Source organism: Lissotriton helveticus, chromosome 3_1, assembly GCF_964261635.1.
Source record: "Lissotriton helveticus chromosome 3_1, aLisHel1.1, whole genome shotgun sequence".
Taxonomy (NCBI): Eukaryota; Metazoa; Chordata; class Amphibia; order Caudata; family Salamandridae; genus Lissotriton; species Lissotriton helveticus.
Genome location: NC_136061.1, coordinates 769,004,091 through 769,021,504, shown reverse-complemented (window position 1 = coordinate 769,021,504; position 17,414 = coordinate 769,004,091). Strand labels below are relative to the sequence as shown.

The following is a 17,414-nucleotide window of genomic DNA, read 5'->3' as shown; positions in this document are numbered from 1 at the left end:
GGAGGCCACCTTAAGTCACTCACTCCTGCTTCTCCCCTGCACACATTCTCTCCCCACAGGGTTCGCAGAGCACACAGAGAAACTGATGACATAATGGTTTCTTTTCACTGCAGATGTTGCCTTGCTAGTGTTGAACTTGATATGGTGCAGATATAAGATTGCAACAAGTATCTAACTGGGTCCATTTACTGGGAGAATGTTGTATTGTTTAGTGTTTCATATTTGTTAGAATGACATTAGCATAGAGAGTATTGAATTATTTTTTGGAAGATTTGGAATGATGCTTATGTGTTAAGGTAATGGCATGTATTATTCTTGTGTTCTGATTTCTTAAAACATTGATAGTTTTGCTCACAGCACGATGATTTTTACATTTTACTCATTTACTATGCAAGAATTGTGTAAATAAACCCCTTGATTTTGTGGGCGAGCCAGAAGACTTTCCTGCTCTACTAGGGATGCTGGCCAAATTCTGTCTGATTTTCCTGTGCATTTGGGACGTAGAATATGTTTGGTTTTACATACTGTGCATAACTTTGCATTTGAAAGCCTTCATGGCATTGACTCTACCAATATTCTTTAATTTTGTAATAAAACCCTTTACCTTTTTATTAACCTAAAACTTTTTTGAGTGGGCCCCTTGATTACTGAAGTGTTTACTCTGCTAATTGTTGCTGTGTGGTGTGATCCTCTAAACTGTGAGAGGACCGAATGAGGTAAATTCTGGAAGTTAAAATTTTGGGGTACGGTTTTTATTCTACACCATTGTGTTTGCCTCTGCTCTATTAACAGAGGTGTAATTTAAGAGTCTCGGCAAGGATTTTAATACAATTTGCTTACTGTTCATGCTGTAGACCTGGATATGCCAACTGCACTATTCACCTCACTGAGTCATGGAGCGAGCACCAACGAGTAGACACACTAGCGGTATTCTTGTCACACTGTGGTGCCACCTAATTCCGATGCAACCAGCACAGTTTTTACTAGATGTACGCTGCATGTACACTACATGTGTCTAATGCTAACGATACCTGAGGTAGGTTAGTTCTATCTTACTTTTATACAAGCTTAGTTCCCCCAAAATGGCCTCTTGACGTTATTCACTTTGGAATGCGCCTTGACCTGACAGTCAGAGTAGAAAGGATAAGCTTTTTTCAGTTCTTTCACTTAATGTAATGTGCAACTGTTTCGGGCATACCGTTGATGGAAACACAACAATGCAAATCTCAAGAGATTGCATCTGTTACGACGTTGGTGGAAATCTGCATCTTGCACTCTCTTGCAAGACAATGTCTACAAATGATTCTCTCTTTGCAGCATTAAGGTGTGTGATACTAAGTGCGTACTGTCATACTGGCCCGTTTGACCAGTTATTTTACCTGGTAGTTCCACAAGCAATTATAGAGTATGTGGACGACCCTGTAATATGGATTAGTATTACAACAGGAGTAAAACATGGTCATGGTGTTCAGCACAACTTGTAATTAGGGGTTAAATTGAGCTTATTTTATTGCTTTAGTACAAACACTCCGACACCCACTTTATGTCTCTTGTAAGACATAAGATCTTGAGGGTTGCTAATCATTTGCTCTACAATTATCTTGACATCCCAACATGTAGAAATATTGATACTACTATGAAGAAATACATTTCAAACAGCTAAGTCTTGGGGATCAAACCTCAATAAACCTGAAATCAATTGACTTATATTCTCTGAGCTACAACAGACTTTTTTTAGATTGTACATCTATAATTCAAAATATACATATGCATGCATATGTCATTGTTGAGTCTCAAAGAAAAATGTGATCAGAGGTACCTAATATTTAATTTAGGGTGATTGCCTCACAGATATACACAGGCATTGGTCCGAATGAGGAACCCACTGACGGGTGAGGTAGATGTCCCCTGCAGGCTGCACGGGCCAATCCTAAAGTACTTAATTTAAAGAAATTGGCAACATTCAGAGATACCAATTCACCAAAACGCCTGGACTAGTGGAAGTGACATCACACATCTTTTGACCTCACATATTTGACCCCCTTTTCCAAGACTCTAATCAACAGCTTCTTACGTACTGCAAATGTCTGTGGTATGGGTAAAGTGTCAAATCAAATGAAAATAAAGAGCTCTTACGGCAGTGCTCATTTTCTGTTCTTGCGACCACCATCATCACTCTCAAGACATGGGGTAGCTGTGGCAGGTGTACCAAAGGGTAAGCCATCAATAGTGACTACCACTAATATGTAAATGTATACTTGTAAAGCGCACTGTTACTCCATCTCGGAGTGTCCTGGCGCTGTATACCGCTGGGGAACCCGTCCTGGCTTTCCCTGTGAGATGGTCCCTCCTGGGCACCCCCAAGGTGCAGCCAGGCATCCCCGGCGCTGATAGGGCCGTTGTGGAGATTAAGCAAGCTATTGCCCAGAGTTGCAGAGTGGGACCCATGATTAGCTTAGGCACCTAGGCGAGAATTATCGAGTCCGCGGACATTGACCCAAGACCCTGCCGCGACGGGAATTGAACCCTGGTCCCGGGCCGACATCTGTTTCAGGGTCTGCCGCTTCTAACCAGTGAGCCACACTTCTCCACAATGGATATCCATGGTAAAATCTTGCTTGAATTAAGGGTGGATGAGACACATTTTATTTGGTGGCACCTTTATATACTCTGCAAGACTCAATTTCTGTTTTTTTATCTAGAATCCAAGAAATCCCTTGAGAGAGGCCTGCACCTGAAGACGGAGACTGATATCTTAAAATAACATTGTTTGTGTGATTGTCAATTTATGACAGCTCATAAACATCAGGCCCCCATTTTGTGCACACTTCCCCACAAATCAATGGAATGGAACAACACCATCAAAGCCACTCTTAGAGAACCCTATCTCTAAACAGTTCTTTGAAATGGTACAACTAAAATACACCCCCCTCTACAGCAATCACTCTTTTATTATGCTGGATGCATGCAAAAGTAGGATTTCCATGACGTCAATCTGTTAATCTAATTTTAGGCAGGCAAAACCTGCCAAAAAGTATGAACTTGAGAAGTGAAAGTTCTAAATTCTTAATAAAGACACAACATTCTCATACTGTGATTTCCAAATGTACGGTTTACTATTGTTTGTTTAATTCCTAAGAAAATGTAATTATACTCAGATTGCATTTGTTAAAATTGCTCTATGAGAAGGTTACCTCATCTTAAAACGCATGTAAAATGTTGTGATTCAGTTTGTTTTCTAAAACCACTCATGTTTTCCCATTATAGGATTGGAGAAAGCATTATTTATTGGTGTAAGACAGGCCGAGTGTGAACGACAAAAATCCATTCTCAGCTCATAAAGTCAGAGAACAAGCACTGGCAAAGTCAAGTGGGAACGGCCCTGAAACATATTGGTCTAGCCTATCCTTTTTTTATACTTCCGTCAAGCCATAAAATGGTGAGGAAAAAGAGAGCAGAGTGAAGAGGTGTCGATGAAATGAACAGCAGGCCAGCAGAAATGTAACTTGTAGAGGTCTTTATTGTATCCTCAAAGTAAGAGACCCCATCCTTCAAAGTCCAGCAAACAACTGACTCTGAGTTTGAGGCTAAACATTCTGTCATAATTACATTCCACAATAGAACATAACAAGAGTGCATGAGCCATAGAACATCACCAGAAAGGCTGGCTCAGCTTTTGATAAGAACACTACATCACCTCCCTCTTTTCATCAACAAACTAAAATGATAAAAGAACATAAGAAATTAAACATGTTATACAAAATCTTTAAAGCGAGAAGGTGTAGAACTTTCTCTGTCAGATCTCCTCACAGTAACATCTGGTGCAGAAGTAGAGGGAAAAGAAGTGCCCTGTGCAGCATCGTTTGGACAACATTTGGCAACTCTATTGAGGTTCCAAACCTTGTGATCTTGTGTCCTAACCGCATTACCCAAGAGTTTGATAACTCTGGTTGGTGGACTATATTTGGAAATACCAAATCTTCTCTCTGGTAATTTTATCCTCACCAAATCTCCAACATTTACAACCGATGTCTTCACTAATTTTCTCGCATCATACACACTCTTCGTCCTATCCATCTTTTCCAACTCTCTTTCTTTCCAACCAACTGTATGATCATTAAAACCACCAGCACCAGATAGCTTTGTAGACACCCAAGAAGGCTTGAGATGGGTAGAAGCTGACCTTCCTTTAAACAAGGTAAAAGGAGTTACACCTGTAGAACAATGTGGTGTGAACCTATATTCATATACCTTTTTCTTTATGGCCTCTTCCCAGTCACAGCTGGACACGAGAGCCAATTGCATAGCTTCTTTAAGAACTCTGATAAACCTCTCAACAACCCCATTGCTTTCTGGATGATATAGCGATGCACGTTTATGTGCAATGGCTCTTTCACTCAGAAATTTCTCAACAACACCAGAAGTAAACTGTACACCATTATCAGTCAGTATAGAGCTTGACAAACCTTCGTTCGCAAATAGGTCATCAAGAAAGGAAATCACCGAAGAAGAGTCTACACGATTGACAATATTTATGATGGGCCACCTAGAAAACATATCAACGCATACCAACAGATATCTATCTTGGCTTTTAACTCTAACGGGTCCCAGGATATCTAAAGAAATTTCCACCCAAGGACCTGTGGACTGTTTCCTGACAACAATAGGTTGAGTTCTACACTTGAGTATCTTATTGCTTATTGCTAATAGAGCACTGGGCACAATCCCGCACAGACCTTTCAATTTGAGTGTCCATAGCGGGCAACCAATATACCTCTCTAACCCTTTCTTTCGTCTTGGCAATTCCCATATGACTAGTGTGAGCATTTTCAATTAGTTTAAGTCTCAACTTTGCAGGAGGAACAAGTCTGCTTCCTCTCACCAATAACCCTTTGAGCAAAGTCAACTGCTCTCTAACGCCCCAAAAACCTTTAATTTCTTCATCGCACTGTTTTTTTTCACACCAACCATCACGCACAAACGCAAACACACGCTGCAGGATAGAGTCGTCACCCAGTTCAGCTGTCCATTCTTCTTCTGTGATGGCACCCTCCGTTACAACACAAACTCTAAAATCTTCGGAGAGTCCTCATCAGGCCCAGAGAGAGAGTCACCACAAAGTCTCGAGAAGCAATCTGCCAAGTTGTTACTAGAACCTGGCAAATATGAAACACAAAACTCGAAGTCCTGCAGAGCAACTACCCAGTTCCTTATTCTGTGAGAAACACGGTCAATTCCTTTCTTTTCAAATACCTCTTTAAGAGGTTTGTGGTCTGAAATAACAGTGAACTTCTTTCCCCATAAAAACTTCTTACGTTTGTGAGCAGCCCAATAAACTGCCAGAGCTTCTTTTTCGACGACTGAGTAGTTACACTCAACCCCTCTCAGAGGCCTCAAAATAAATAAAATCGTGTTATTCACCTTTTCACCTTTATGCAAAAGGACTGCCCCAAGACCTTTACAACTTGCGTCAGTCATTATGTATGAATCTTTAGTTGGATCAAAACTTGAAAGATGTTACGCATGAGTGAGACAATTCTTAATTAAGTCATATTCTGCACTACAATGTTTGTCCCAGACAAATTATTGCCCCTTTTTTTTAGTAAAGCTCTCATATTTTCAGTCTTCTGGGCAAACCCTGGAACAAATTTATTGTAAAACTCAGCCATCCCAAGAAATGTAACCAATTCATCTTTATTCTCAGGGTATTTGAGTTTATTAATTGCTTCAACCAGGGACGGTTTAGGCTTGATGCCAGACCCAGAAACCAAATGCCCAAGATATTCTATGGCTTCCACGTTAAACTTGCACTTATCTAGTCTAAGAGTGAGACCCGACTCTTGTAACCTAGCCAAAACCTGACTTAATCTTTCATCATGCTCTTTGCGAGTCACACCATGTACCAACACATCGTCTTGATAGACTTTAACCCCATGAAGACCAACCAAAATGTTTTCCATCACCCTTTGGAACACCGCAGCAGCCGAAAGGCATTCTTAGAAATTTGTATGTGCCTAATGGAGTGATGAAAGTTGTAAAGTCTTGACAAGAGGGATGGAGCCTGACCTGATGATACGCTGATAAGTCTAACGTGTAAAGTCTTGACAAGAGGGATGGAGCCTGACCTGATGATACGCTGATAAGTCTAACGTGGAGAAGCGCGTAGCCCCATTCAAGGAAGACAACATCTCGGCAATGTTGGGAAGCGGGTAATGATCAACCACAACAGCTTTGTTGAGTTCCCTCATATCAATACATAATCTTGCCTCTCCGTTGGTCTGTCGGGCCATAACCACCGGAGAAACCCATTCTGTGGCTTCAACTTCTTCGATAAAACCATTAGAAATCAATTTATCCAATTCTTCCTTCATTTTGTCTTTGACCAATAGTGGCACATTTCTGACTTTGGCAACCTTGGGCAATGACTCCTCTTTCAATTTAATGAGATGCAGAAATTTCTTAAAACAGCCAAGTTTCTTATCAAAAACATTAGGAAATTTCTTAACCCAATCACCATGTTCTGAAACCACAGCAACATTGGGAAGATCCTTCAGACGTACAGAGGGAACCTCATTAGGATCAAGATAGACTCCAAAGTCTCGTTGATGCGCCCAACTGATGAGTGAATCCCCTTTCATTGACACGTAAATCTTCCCTGCTGTGATCCTGTCTTTAAAGTCAATTGTGCCCATCAAGTATCCCAACAGATTTATTATCTGACCACCATAACCCCTGGGAATTATATCAGGTTTGAGTAGTTTGACTCTGTTTAGTAAAAAATGTTCAAAGAATGTCATAGGTATAAGCGTAATTTTAGCACCTGAGTCAAACAACATATCCACAATACTGTCATTAATCAGAACCTTTTCTACAGGTCCCTCCGCTTTGAGGTTATCAACTTGCCATACTACTGATTCCTCTTCACTTCCAACATATATGTCTACCTCTCTCACCTTTTTTTGACCTTTGCTGGATCTACAACATCGGGAGAAATACCCCTTTCTCTTACAGATAGAACAGGTTGCTTTCCAGCCTGGACAATCCTTCGAATTAGCTAAATGTCCTGTGTTACCACAACGAAAACACTTAAAGGTGGAAGATTTAGTGTTAGAAATAGAACTTTTGTTACCACTAGCGGAGTCTGACTCTGGATTGGATGTTTTATGTGACATAGCTGAAGTGGACGTTTTAACTTCTTTAACCTCCGTTGCATTCTTTTTTTCATCAACATTATTTTTTCGAATGGGGTGCTCTGTGAAATCCCACCCTCGTCGCCAAAATGAAGAGGTGTCGATGAAATGAACAGCAGGCCAGCAGAAATGTAATTTGTAGAGGTCTTTATTGTATCCTCAAAGTAAGAGACCCCATCCTTCAAAGTCCAGCAAACAACTGAGTTTGAGGCTAAACATTCTGTCATAATTGCATTCCACACTAGAACATAACAAGAGTGCATGAGCCATAGAACATCACCAGAAAGGCTGGCTCAGCTTTTGATAAGAACACTACACAGAGCTTGTAGATAATTTGGTGTGTTACGATATTCTTAAGTGATTAAAAGTTTAAGATATGACTCTGTACTCAAAACAGAAGAAGCGTTGAGAATGCAGGCCCGCCTCTACCCTGAGACCCAGAAGGGAATTGATTGGCATCACTTAAGTCAATGGATTGCCTGTACTACAATCAAGGATTTCAGAAGGTCTGAGAATTCAGAGAAGCATAACAATAACTGTGGCACCTGGTATGTTCATATTTGTAAGTGCTTTATGTTAGGGTATAGTTTCTGTTAGAATGGAGAAGTCTTCATTACATTTCTCCAACAAGAATCCGCATGTCAACAGTTGCCAAACCACTGCTTTCAAAAATGGCTGCAAAAAGAAGGCAAAGAGTGTAGTTGATTTTAAAGAGAACCCACTGGCTCTGAACAGTTGAGATATAGGTTTGTCATTGCCCTGGCAGCCAGTGACTGAGTTCTCCTAAGTTAACAAAATAACAATTGAGGATTTCAGATTGCATGGGAATTTATGGAAGTGCAGCTTCAAATGGGACTCCTGATATGTTCATAGTTGTAAGTGCTTCCTGCTGTGATTCCATTTTTTGGGAATGGAGCATCTCAGGCAAAATAGAATCCTGTGTGTGTATATCACCTAAAGTCCATAATTTCACATCATATGACTCCCCACCAGGGGCGTATCACAGATACAGCATATTTTCCTTGTTAATGCAGGATACACCTTTTAAAAGGTGTGCCTGGCGCAAACAAGGAAATGCGCTGTATTAGGATGATTGCTCTGCCACCAGTGAAGCCGCAAACTCGTGCTGCCCTGGGCAAGCCTTTTCATGTGAAAAACGGAGCAGCTGATTTGAAGCCACTCCATGTTTCACAGTGCAGGCGACAACCAGCCTGCACTTTGAAGGGGGATTAGAGATTCCCTTGCAGGCGGCGCAGTGAGTGACTGCACCCGCCTGCAAGGTGATGTCTAGGGGGTCCATGGGACCCCCTTTACTTCCCCCCCTCCAGAGGGCTGGCGATAACGCTGATGAGAACGCTGGCGCTTTATGTGAGCCAGAGCTATCGGTATTCAGTAATACCAAAGTGGCGCAGGGGTGCGCAAAGCAGGTGCATACATCCAAAATATGTCCCTAGTACTTTCTTCTATTGCTTAATTAATAAGTGCTTCCTCCTTGACTGACTATCCAGTGCATAAGTTCCAAAACAGCTACACTAAAATGGGGATGCATCCAGTTATTGCAAATGTTTGTATTTTCTGGTATGTATGGCTCCCTTATGCTTCCTTTAAAAGGAGTTCATGACTTAATATTAAAAATCATATAAAGAAGAAGACGTTCCCACAAAAAACAGGAACTTTTATCATAGCCGCCAAAAATGCACAAGCAACTTGGTCTGTTAACTAATACAAATGCCATTCATAGATGGCTGATGTAGATGTGTATGCATCAACAGTGACTATCTCTTAATTGATTCATATTATTTTAATATTTTAACCTATTCACGAGTTCCCACTGTGAATCTATGCACATGTGCTACCTATTTGAAAAGGGAAAAATCTTTTAAAGATCGATGCGCTCAATAGCACGGCAACCCACAAAACAGTAAAAATAAATAAATGAATGCAAACGTAGTGCCAAGCAGGGAGAGGTGTGGGAGAAACAAAGGAGGGTGATAGAGGAATATTTGTTTTAAAAAGTATGATTGGGAAGGAAAGGCAGACATGCTGTGAGAAGTAAAAGGTTGGGGGAGCAATACAGAGAGTGAGGCAGGGAAAGTGATGGTTAAACAGGCACAGAGGGGAGAGAGGAAGAAAATAAGATGCACTTCATTGTTTACAGTAAAAGAAAAAATAGTTCCCTGAATGCAATTAGGGCCAGTAGTGGAACCTCGGAACCAACCAGCATCCTCAATACCTCCATCTCTGCAGCAACTCTCCTGGAAAGATGGAAACACGCAGAGGTCAGACCACTCCTAAAGAAACCCTTTGCTGACCACAGGAACCTAAAAGATTACCGACCAATTTCCGTGCTCCCCTACCTAGCCAAGGTACTTGAGAAGGCCATCAACCAACAACTCACCGAATACCTGGAACAAAACCACCTACTAGACGCCTCACAATCAGGATTGCGGGCCAACCACAGTACTGAAACTGCACTGATTGCTGCCACAGATTACATCAGAACTCTTTTTGACCATGGAAATACTGATCTCCCTCGACCTCTCTGCTGGGTTCGTCTCCCACCATACTCTCATCTACAGACTCTTCAACATTGACATATAGCAAAGTGCCCTCCAGTGGATCACATCTTTTATCACAAGACGCACACAGAGCATCTAACTGCCCCCTTCACCTCAGCACCCAAGGAAATCATATGCCCTCAGCCCCATCCTGTTCAGCATCTGGATGACTCTCCTTGCAGATGTCGTCAGATCCTACAGGCTTAACAATCTCCTACGCAGATGACACTCAACTCATCCTTTCACTCACCGAGGACCCTGCCAACACCAAACCCTGCTCCTGCAATGCCAAGACCAACATCGCCAATTGGATGAGAGACAACTGCCACCAACTCAACTCCTACAGAACAGAAGTACTAATTGTCCTAAAGGACATCTCCGTATGGGACCACAGTTGGTGGCCAGCAGAACGAGGACCAACACACACACTAACAGACCATGCACGCAACCTGGACATCATCCTCAACAGCCAACTACCATGAAACGACAAGTCAATGAAATCACCTGCTCCTGCTTCCACACGCTTTGCATGCTCCACAGAATTTTCTGATGGATCCCTGTCAACACCAGATAGACAGTAATACATGACCTTGTCACCAGCCACCTTGAATAACGCAACACCCTCTATGCCGGAATTTCCACCCAGCATCTCGGAAAACTCCAGACCGTACAGCAGCCAGACTAATCATCAACCTCCCCAAACGGACCAACATCAGCCCCCACCTCGGAAACCTCCATTGGCTCACCATCCACAAGAGATGTCAGTTCAAGATCCTCAAGCATGCATGAAAAGCCCTACTTTACTGCCTCATTCTATGAGCTGCGCTGTCACCAGGCCCCCACAAAGGCCTGACCAGCCGTTGGGGCCACCCCTGTGGTGCTGCACACGCTCCTTCACGAACCACACGAGGACCCAGACTTTCCTGCATTTGTGGCGACGTGCCCGCTCCTGTGGCCCGTGGCCCCGCTCGGCCCCCAGGGAATCGGCCAACACCAGGTTCTTGCAGGACATACCAAGCGCTGAAGCAGAGGCGTATAGCCTTTGGGCCCCTCTCCGTGCTGGTGCAGCCCGTACTTTTGCTCTTTGGTGCCACTGCCAGCGAACAGCTCAGCAAACCGCTTCATACTGCGCACCACACAGTCACTAGGCCCATTAGGAGTGTGCTACGGCCCATGGAAACAGGCTGCTCATGTTGAAGCCTTCGCCCTTTGTGCAGCACCGGAGGGAGATTGTGCTCCTCCCCCTAATGGCCAATACACGCCCTGTGGAGAAGAAGGGGTGCTGGAGCAGTGAGTGGCCCTGGCAGCACCAGCGCGAGGAGACAAGATATGCCAACACAGAACAGCCTTTCCAAGCCTCTGCAGATCGACAACTGTGAAACGCACGGCGCCACAGACAAGGGGAAAGCGGAGGGCAGGCAATCAAAGCTTACCTTTGACAAAACGCACAGCGCACAGACAATGAAGGGGAAAAATCCACTGCACCAAACTGTAGAAATGATGACGCAACGGAGGATCAGGAGCAAGATCTCAAGACCATATTGCTGGACGTTCAATCAAGCCTACGCAATATAGACGCCACACTAGACGCGCTCTCCACCCGCCTGAACAGAGTGAAAAATAGAGTGGACGATCATGACACCAGACTCGATCACGTTGAGGCAAGGGTCTCTGAAGCCGAGGATAATCAAACAGCCACAGAGGAACGTCTGCTGAAAATGGACAGAGTGCTAGAGCTCATAAAACAAAAAATGAAGATCTTGAAGCCCGCTCAAGAAAAAACAACTTCCGCATAACTGGCATCCCCGAATCCACAGCCATTTCCAGGATGAAAGACTTTGTTGAGACTATGTTGAAAGACCTTTTTGGCTCAGATTTATCTCTGGTCTTAATTTTTGAGCGAACTCACAGATCGCTGGGACCTCGGCCTCCACCGGGAGCTCCCCCGAGGCCTAGCATGGTGCAACTTCTAAACTATAAATATTGCGACACCGTGCTGCGGCAAGCGAGGGAACAAGGATGCACTCAATACAAAGGTGATTCAGTATCCTTCTTCCCGGACTTCACCCTGACCGTACAAGCTGCGCAACAAGAATTCCGGCCGGCGAAGCAGCTGCTGCAAAAAAACAACATCAAATATGCAATGCTCTACCTGGCCAAACTCAGAATCACCCTCAACAGCAAGACAGCCTACTTCACAGATTCAAAACTGGCTCTCAAGTTCGCTAAACAGCAAACTCCAAAAGATCGCACCTCTGCCACCCACACCAGTTCCTCCACGGCTGATGCAAGGCTGAGTGACAACGACTAATTATCGCCAACCACAGATGCAGGGGACAACCGCAGAGCAACCTGAGGCAGATGGCCGCCGTCTCAGTCAAGACCACTGGACCCTATGAAATCCGCTGCCACAGCTAAGTGTACTGTTACGAGAAATCTTGGGACACGGTGGTGATGGATGGCCTTCTTTCATATACCTTTGCTCAGCCACCCGGCACTAATGCGGGTAGACCCCGTGGTGTCTCCACTTCCCCTGGGGATGATTCCCAGTTGCTATGTTCACGGGGGGATTCCTCAACCTAATTGGAGGGTTGGAGTGGGAGGGGGAGGCTCGGGAGGGGTCTATTGGGGAATTGTTATTTTAAGTTTATGGTTTATATCGAAAATGTTGGCACATCACCTCCTGTTCTCATCCTTATAGCAGAGAATCAAAGCACCACTCTGACACAGGGCAAAGGCACACACACCATCAACAACCCTTCCGCAGGGCATGGATAAGAAAGACACGATCAAACCCATATACTGGAACGTGTGGGGGCTTAACGATGCCAGGATATGCCTTGTACACGCTTGCCTTCTTCAGGAAACGCACCATTCAAAATGTTACACTACCCTCCTTCCTCACTCAGGGCTGGGGACTCATGTATGCCTCCTCCTACTCCAACTACGCCGGAGGGGTGTGCATTTTAATATGTAAGGATTTGGCTTGGACCACAGACCAATGCATATGCGATAACGAAGTGGCGATACCTTATCCTCACAGGCAAACTCCATCATCATCCCATCACTCTTTCCACTGGGTACTGCCCTAATATTGATGACCCATCTATTTTCACTACAGTGTGACAGGGAACCGCAAACACCACCCCACAAACAGTGCTCTGGTGTGGCGACTTCAATGTCCCATTGACAGGAGATATGGATCGGGCGGGGTGCACCAGATGTCCTCATCCACAAGCAGCATCCACATTGGCAACAATCATTACAGACAATCTCCTCACAGCTACATGGGGAGATACACACCCCGACACATGTGAGGGCACCTGCTTCTCCCTACAGCATAAAACATGGTTGAGAATTGATTATTGGCTGATGTTCCAAACTATGCTCCCATGGAACCCCAAGGTTTCTCATCTTTCCCATACCCTTCCAGATGACGCGCCAGTCTTGTGGACACTCCATCCCCCGTACGCACCAACTCCTGGAGTCTTCCCCTGAATGCACTTAGAGACCAAGTCTTCTGCGAACCGTTACACACTGCTATCGAAGACTACTTTGCATTTAACCCTGGGTCGGTTCAATCCCCCGCCACTCTTTGGGATGCCTTCAAGGTGGTCATTAGGGGGGAGGGCATAGCCAAGCAACATGGGGTGCTCAATGCCATCCAAGGTGCGCTCTCAAAACTCGAATCTGACATTTCCGCACTCAAGACTCAATTCCAACAATTCTCAGGTCCTTGCAGACATCCGTAGTAAACTAATTGAATACCAAGAGGAGACCGCTAGGGAGGTCAAATTTTTGGGCAGGGAAACGCAAGCACGTAGATACGGCGAGGGGGACCGTCCGGATAGGAAATTAGCCAGACTGCTCCAGAAACCTCGGGCATCCTCGTACATCACAGGCTTGATAGACTCAGAGGGCCAACGTTGCTCCTACACTCCAGACCTTATGCACATCATGGCGGAATTCTTTACCCAGTTGTAGTCTACTTCCCGAGTAGTTCCCGCTTCTGATCTGCAGGCGTACCTTGACGCCATGGAACTAGTATAGCTTTCCAACTCACATCGAGACCTTCTGGATTCTCCCATCACTGCTGATGAGGTGTGGCAGGCTATTGCTGGCCTCGTTCCTGACAAGGCCCCTGGCCTAGATGGACTGACCACCTCCTTTTATAAAGAATATTCTGACCTTTTGATCTCTCAGCTGTTGGAGGTATATCAAGACCCATTGGAGGTGGGCTCGTTGCCCCCTTCAATGCAAGAGGCTATAATCTTCACACTCCTCAAACCTGATAAGTCTGCTGAGCACTACGGTTCCTACAGGCTCCTCTCACTTATTATTATCAATAATAAGATTTGCACTAAAGTTCTTGCAAATAGACTACACCTACTGCTTCCAGTAATGATCAGGCCTGATCAGTTCGGATTTGTGCCGGTTCGCTCTAGGGGTTAAATACGAAATACTGACCAGACCACAGCTCCAGGGGGGGATGGGTGCACCAGATCTACAGCTCTACACGCTCGGTGCCCAGGCACACTATCTACACTACTGGACACTTCCCACACCATTTCAGCCACATGTTGCAGGGGACATTGATGCGGTATCGCCATGGCATCTGTCCACAGCCCTTTTCACCCCCTACAAAAGGCCTGTTGCTGAAATTGACACTCCACAGTGTCTGCGGGGGGCATGGATTGGGCTGACGCGACGCACAGGCGTTCCTCTCTTATATGCCCCTGAGGTTCTGTAATTCTCAAACCTGACTCCATTTTGTTCGTGACTCCATTTTAGTCTTGCCCTCACGTAGGCCTGTGAAGTAGGCCCATTGAACAAGTGGCCTGGCCTTCTGAGTTCGTGCATATATTAACTTGGGTTTTTCTGACTCTGAATGAACTGCAGAGAGACTGACCTTTTCACCTGAAACCGACCTTTTGCAAAACCAGTTTCACTAGCTGATCGTTGTATGAAATTGGCAATCAATGTTCAGGAGATCGTTAACTTTTAGTTTCCTTGCACATGTCTTATCTCACTCAGCATCTAAATTGTTTCTTTTCTTAAGACTTTTCATTTCATGGGGAATGCTTTTAATTATGGGTTTTGTCCGGCTTGCAAAGATCGAATTTGGGATAGTCCTAATAATTAACCTGTGGGTTGGAACGATGTAAAGTGAGCTTTTTGGAATGTGATGATGTATGTAAAATGTATACTATTGGTCAGAATTTGTCGCAATGGGTGTACATTTGTAATGAAGCAAATTGTGTATAAATAATGATGTCTTGCTCTATGAAAATTGAGCAGTTTCTTGAGTTGTACACCGTGTTGTATTGCTGGGATTTCTGCTACTAGCTGCAGCTAATAAATTTGATCTCTGACACCACCTACAAGTATTCCGTGTCTCTGTATCCCAAGGCAAGGGAACCCAGAGGACTTCGGGCGTGTCCCTGGCGCAGCTAGGTACTTGAAATCCCAGTTCTTCAGTTGGCGCGGCCAACGTGGGGCGACTTCAGTGGTACTGGTCCAAGCCTGAAGATTGCGAGGAGCCACGTGAGGAAACTCTGGAGGAGGGCCCCCACTTCATCGACCCCTGCATGTCGACGTGGACCGGAGGTCTTTTCTGCGAGGCTTCCAGCTTTCCAAAGGCTACGAAGGACTGCTGCCCTGACTGTCGCCTTGTCTTGGACCCTCCGATTGATATTTGTAAAGCGAGACGATAGACGGTCTTCTGGTGGCGTGACAGATATTTGGTTAAGTATAAGTGGGTCGCTCCCGCGACTTTGTTTAGTTTCTTGGTTTTGATTTGGTTGCTGCAGTACCCAAAGCCGAAGGGCTTGTATATTTACGAGTGTATAATTTTTTGATTCCCTTTGAAGTTTAAAACCAGACTAGTGAGCAAGATGCCTGGTCTTGGTAAATTTGGTAATTGGTTTGTTTGTGGTTGTAACAGGGATTCCCGATAGGAGGATTCGTGTCCGTTACCTCCGGTTGGAACTCCGACTTATGAGCTCTATTCTAAACACGGAGTGGGCCCTATTACTTATAACGAAGTATGGGTCCGCTACACGAAAAAAGATGGTGTTTTACAATGGCCCCCACATGGTAGTTTTGAAACAGAGATTTTAGACAATCTAGAAGTTAGGCTATTTAGGAAGAAAGCCCGGCCGGCAATGTTTGACTCTTTCTGCCTTTGGCGTAAGGAAGCCAAACAGCGAGAAATTAAGCAAGCAAAGAGAGATAGGAAAGATAGGAATATGTCAGTACTACAAGCTGCTAGGCAGTTTAAGATAGATGAGGAAGATCGAGTGTGTGAAGTTTTAGATAGACAGCGTTGCATGGCCATCGATAAATGTTATCCGGCCTTGTCACCTTCCCTTCCAAAAGCGACTGAAGATCTTGAAAAAGATCCTTTGATGTCTCATTTACTGAGATTGCCACCCCCTTATGTGCAGGGTGCTACTGCACCTCCATTACCCCCGGTTTTTCCACCCTTTGTTGTTCAACTTCCTGCTGTTGTTCAGCCACCCGGTGCTCCACAGATGGTTTTGTCTCCTACTGCGCAACCCACTCTAGGGTCGCAAGCTTTGCTACCAGCTTTGCCTCAAACTCCTTTGCCTTACACTGCCTTGTCTCCGTCTTCTCTTACTTCTGTTCCTATGACTCCTACTCCTCAGACTACTTTGTCTCCTGTTCTTATGTCTGCTTCTTCTCCTTCTGCTCGAAAACGTATGACTGAGACTGTTGCTAGTCTTTTGTCTCCACTTTTTGGGTCACTGAATAAGGCCCCCTTTTCAGAACGAAAGCAGAGTCGTAGTCAGCTTCCTGGTTCCGAGGAGCGGACAGTGTTGGATCTATTGGCTCGTAGATGGGTTTTAAATGCTTCTAGGTACGATTTACAAGCAGTTATGGATGTTTTCTTTCAGTGGGAGCCGCCTAAGCAAAGGTATGGTTTTGATGTAATGTGTACTTTTCTCCGTCAGGAATGGGAAAATAATGAGTTGGGTCCGATTCCACAGGAAGTGCTTGATGTTCAGTCAGAGTTTGCTACAGGGGCGATAGTGGAATCTGATGTTACAGATGCTGTAGAGACGATACTTGCCTTCAGGTCTAGGTTACCACCTCAGCCATTGTATGAACCTGATCCATCTGTTAGGAGGGAAGTGAAGCAGTATCCTATGAGAGAGGTTCCCCCTGTATGGAGAGACGCAGTTCAGGCTGATGCCGTTTTGGGTATTGTGGCCGCACCGGCCCATTTTCAGCGAGTGTGGGTACATGTTCCTTGGAAGCGAGCAGAGGTCTTGGCTCTTAAGCAGACCTTACCTGACCCCCGTAAGAATCCTGCCCGTTATTACAAGGAGTTGTCTCAGACAGTTGAAGCGTGTATTATGAATTTAGCGGACATAGACATGTTAATGGGTAATGTAGTTCCTCAACCTTTGTGGGCGAAGATTCGTCATGAGAATCGTGCGGCAGAATTAGGAGATACATGGGCTAATATTGTTGCTGCAGATGGTCGGCAGGTAGGAGGTGCCAAACCTGAGCCTTTAGTTCCAGAATTACCTGGTAGGATTATTAATCTAATGAAAACTATGATGCCTGCTTTTGGGACAAGTTAGCAGCATGCAAACAAAAGAAAGATGAGAGTGTGTCTGATTTCTTCACTAGGTTTGAG

General features: G+C 44.6%; 1 protein-coding gene across 3 annotated transcripts in view; it reads right to left on the bottom strand.

Annotated features, from left to right (window-relative positions):
* DENND2B (DENN domain containing 2B) overlaps positions 1-17,414 on the bottom strand; it is a 1,120,876-nt gene that overhangs the window by 230,096 nt on the left and 873,366 nt on the right. The window lies entirely within an intron of this gene.